Here is a 5,105-nt window from a genome sequence, read left to right on the forward strand (position 1 = left end):
TATCACAACAACAACAACAATTTTATGTGGTGGTGATCAGGCCATGATTATGTTGAATTTTGGGTCACCCAACATCCAAGTGGGGCAGAAAAAGCCCCTTTCCAACACTGACTGAGGTCAGGGGACGCAAGAAGGAGCCCAAACTTTTCCTAAATGGATTCTGAAGGCTGCAAAGCTGCGGCTTATCCTAAAATCTCCCTGAAGTTGGTTTTGCTTCAGCTGCACATTTGGTGTTTGGTGGTGTCTGGTCCCAAGCTGCCTTTGAAGTGGGGCTTAGACAAGAAGCCCTGAGTCACCTCCCGAGGGACCTCCGGGCGAGTGACATCTGCCAGGCTTAATCCTGACCTCGGGAACAATGGGTGACTCACAAAGCTGAACTTTACCTCACTCCCAGATTAGCCCTGGCCACCTCCTTGGAGATCCCAAACATCAGGGAGTTCCTGCCCGGGATGATTCAGAGCGGAGATTAACGCGGGAGAAAGCCCCAAGCCAAGCGGAATTATTGGCAAAGCTGAGTTCAGCAGGAAATGTTTGCCTGGGCCCTGGCTCCAGGATCCCATTATCCCACCATTATCCAGCCCTTGGAAGTTTTTCATCAACGTGGAAGGGCAGGAAGGACAAACAGGGTGGCGATTGGAGCTCACACGAGATAAGAGGCGCTCGGAACCCTCTTCGTGAATCACACAGGGAAGCTGAGCCCTGATGACCTCTAAGCCGAGCTCTGCTAATCTGAGCCTAAGAACCAGCTCCATCCTGGAGCAGGCCCCTCCTGATTCACCAGCAGGAACTCCACAAAGAACTCCTTGTTTTAATCAGTATTTTCCAGAGAAACACCAAAAAAAAAAAAAAAAAAAAGGAGTTCCAGGACTATTTCAATCTTCTTTGACAAGGAATAAAAGGGAGCAGAGCCCAAAACTTCTGAACATCCAAACTTCCAGGTGTTTTCCTTCATGTTTTTACCTTGCAGCAGAAATTCTAACTTTCTCAAAGGCAAATTCAAAACAATTTACTCAACTTTTTAATCCTTGACGTGGGAAAAAAAAACCCCTCACACAGCACAAAAATCTCCATCCTCACCTTCATCCGCTGCTGCCGTCACCCCATCCCTGACTCAGCTCTCCTGGATTAAAAAAACCCCGCACATCTGCAAATAAATTTATTCTTTCTTAATAAATCCTTTTAAAAACAAGGCTGCTCATCCCCCACGTTAATTAATTGCACCTGAGGTCTGCCTTAATTAGCAGCTGCTAATGAGACAGGCTCACCTATGCTGGGTTGGAGCTTTACCTGCGAGGAAGGGACACCTGGAAGCCAAAAGCTCAGCGAAATCCAGCTTGGACCTGCTCGTCCTGTTCCACGTCTCCTGATCCAGAGGGATTTGCTTTGTGCAATTCAGTTTGTGAGGAGGAGAAGTTGTTATTCCCTCGGTAATTCCTTGGGATAACAGGGCTGGACCATTGTCACCAGGCAGTGGCAGCAGGTGTGGCTTGGTGGCAGTGACCAGGAGGGAAAAAACATCCTCTTCTCTTTAAGGAATCACCCCTTGGCCACTCCCTTCTTTCCCTGCATCCAGGCTCCTTAAAATTCCAGTTTTCCCAGTAAAGCAGCTGAGCTGGCTACACTTAACCTAATCCAAGGAGCTGGAAGTGCCTCGAGCTCTGAGTTGCTCCAGCCAGGTGGATTTTATGGTCCCACTGAGGTCATTCCCAAATCCTGCTGCCTCCTCCTTTTGTTACCAATCAAAGAAGAATCAACAAAACCAGCAGAAATCATCTATAAAATCAATAATGCAGCTGGACTCTTCTCCACAAAAAATCCCCGGAGGCCCCTGGGTAGCAGGATCCCAAAGGCTTGGAAATTTACGGAGATCAAGGAATTTTTCAGGTTGGGAAAGCCCTCTGAGGTCACCGAGTCCAAGATGTGACCGATCCCCTGCTTGGCACCAACCCAGGGTACTGAGTGTCACACCCAGGAGTTCCTTGGACGTGGATGGATCCTTCCATCACCTTTGGATGTCGACTCCAGCCTAGATCCTTCTTTTTCCTGTACTGATCCCTGCTCCCAGCACTCCGGGTGTCATCCAATATCCCTAAGGATCCAGCCTCTTCTCCCAGGAATGAGTGACAGGATGAGAGCAAACGCTCCCAAGTTGTGTTGAGGAGGTTTAGGTTGGATATTGGGAATTTTTTTTTTTTTCCACAGAAAGGGTTTTCCAGCATTGGAACAATCGCAGGGAAGTGATGGATTCACCGTGTCTGGAAGTGTTCAAAAAATGTGGGGATGTGGCTCTTGGTTAGTGGTGACCACGGTGGTGGTTGATGGTTGGACTTGATGATCTCAGAGGACTTTTCCAACCTTAATAATTCCATGATTCTGTATTTGGAGTAAAGAGACACACAGAGAGAGATCATCGCTGGCCTGAAGCACATGGAGTTGTGGGATCGTGGAATGGTTTGGGTTGGGAGGGATCTTACGGCTCATCCCATTCCTACCCCATTCCATGGGCAGGGACACCTCCCACTATCCCAGGTGGATCCAAGCCCCAGTGTCCAGCCTGGCCTTGGACATTCCCAGGGATCCAGGGGCAGCCCCAGCTGCTCTGGCAATTCCAGCCCAGCCCCTGCCCACCCTCCCAGCCAGCAATTCCTTCCCAACATCCCATCCAAAACCTCCTCTTTTTCCATTTGGAGCCATTCCCTCTTTTCCCACCTCACGGATCACACTCCACACAAGCACTCCAGCCTCAGACTGCCATCCAGAGCCTTCAATCCATGGCCCCGCTTGAGTGTCACCCAAATGCCAAGGAACAGGGATGGAAAAACCTTGGGAATCACTGACCCTTGGCTCCAGGTGAGCTCATCCTCACTCAGGAGGCTCCAACAAGCTCAACCAGGATCCATGGAATGCAGCATTTTCCTGCTCTGGATTTCTGCAGCAAATCAGTGCCAAAATCCAGCGTTTTCCCTGCCTGTGACTCCGTAGCCTCACCTCCAGTTCAGCCCACACGGAACCACAGCAGAACAGCCAGTGGCCAACCCCCCGTCCCCTCCTCCCTTCCCGGGAGCTCTGGATTCTATTCCCAGCTTCCCTGGGGAGCAAACAGTCGTGGCCGTCGGATTTGTTTTAGGGTTTGCTGGAATTTCCTGGGGTTGGAGCGAGGTTAACCACAGCCAGCTCTTGTGGCCGTGTCCTCAGCGTTCCCTATTGTTCCCTGCTAAGGTGGCTGGGCCTGGTTTTCTTGGAAGGCCAGGATGTTGTTTGGCATTCCTGGCTCGGTGCTCCATGGTGACGGAGAGGAGGAAGGAGAAGCAGCAGCTCTTCCTTTTTTAGGCCTGTGGCTTCGAGAGAGGGCCCAGTGTCACCGAGAGGTCACCCCGAGCTTGCTGAGATGGGATTTGGGACAGCAGGGGGCTGGAACCAGCTCCCTGCTTCCATAGGATTCCCTGGAGAGGCTCGGTGAAAAATGTCCGGAATCTCCCACTTCTGCCTCCTTCCACTGGGGTGTTCCGAAGGGCTTTTCTCCCGAGAAAAGGAGGAGAGGCCCATTCCATAAAAAGCTTTCCCCTGCTGGGACAGGATCAGCCACATTTGTGCTGTGTCCCGACCTTTTGCTACTGGAAAGCGGAATTTCCTCGGCTCTGCCAAGGGTCCATCCCTGTCCTGGCTCCCGGCGGTGCTCCCTGGTGGGAGGACACGCTCCGTCCCCAGCCACAGGGACACAAATCCTTCCCAGCTCGGCTCTGTCAGTGCCTGAGAGTGGAAACTGAGCTCATCCTCATGGATGCACCCCGGAGCCAAGGGCTGGACTCTGATTCATGCCTGGAGGGAAGGGAAGGCGCCGAGCACGGCTCCATTGGCTCCACCGGGTTGTTCCAAGGAGTCAACAGTGGGAACTGTGTGATCCAGTGCATAGGACACCGCACAAGGAATGAGGGAATCTGGCTGCTAAACTCAATCACGGAATCATGGAATGGTTTGTTGGGAAGGGACCTTAAATCCCATCCCGTTCCACCCCCTGGATACCATCCCAGGTTGCTCCAAGCCCCGTCCAACCTGGCTTGGGACATCTTTCACACCCTGCTTTGTGATCCACCATCTCACAGAGCTTTTATTCCTCCTTTCCCACCCTTTTCCCTGCCCGAAGTGGAAACCTTGGATGGAGTTACTCATCCACAGCTTATGGATTGGAGAGGAGGAGACCCTGAAGACACGAGCCCACCTCAGCCCGAGGTTGCTGCCTGACATGGTTTGGAGGAGGTGACGCACACACGACCTCCTCGCGCCCTTCCCAGCTCCTTGATGGATCCCTTCCAACTGGACATGTCCAATAATTCCGTGAATTAATTACCAAATTAATTGGGAGAGCCCAGAATTGTCAATGTACAGATTAAACCAGACATTCCACAGGGGTTGTCAGCAGACCCCTTGAGTAGCAAGAGTTACCTGGGTGGCTCCTATTTGACTTTCCAGTGGTGGAATTCCATCGGAACGGCGGAATTGCACTGAAACAGGGCTGAAAAACTGGCTGGAAAGGAATTTCATGGAATCGTAGAAAAGTTTGGAAAAGAATTGAAAGCTCGCCCAGTGCCACCCCTGCCATGGGCAGGGACACCTCCCACTGTCCCAGGATGCCCAATGTCCAACCTGGCCTCGGACACTCCCAGGGATCCAGGGGCAACCACAGCTTCTCTGGGAATTCCATCCCAGCCCCTTCCCACCCTCTGAGTAAAGCTCTTCCTGACGGCTGATCTAACCTGATTTTAATGATTTTGATTGGATCCGACTTTCATTTCAATTGTATCCACCTTCCCTCCCCTTCCCCAAAATCCACCATCACAAGATTCCCTAAAGATCTCAGCACGGTCCCGGCTGATGGGACAAGGGGCTGGAATTCCTCAGAGCCCTCAGCTCTGCAGCAGCAGGACCCAGGTACCTTCACCTGTTGGGAGCAAGTTTTTATGGAATACTGGGGTGCCAGGCACAGGAATTTTTGGCCTGGGATGGCTCCATTGTCAGCAGGATCCATGGGACTGGAAAAGAGGGAGTGTCACAATCCTGAGGCCTGGCCAGTGGAAAAAGGGACATTTCAAAAAGCCAAACCCCCC

Source organism: Coloeus monedula (genome assembly GCF_965178545.1).
Source record: "Coloeus monedula genome assembly, chromosome: 5".
NCBI lineage: Eukaryota > Metazoa > Chordata > Aves > Passeriformes > Corvidae > Coloeus > Coloeus monedula.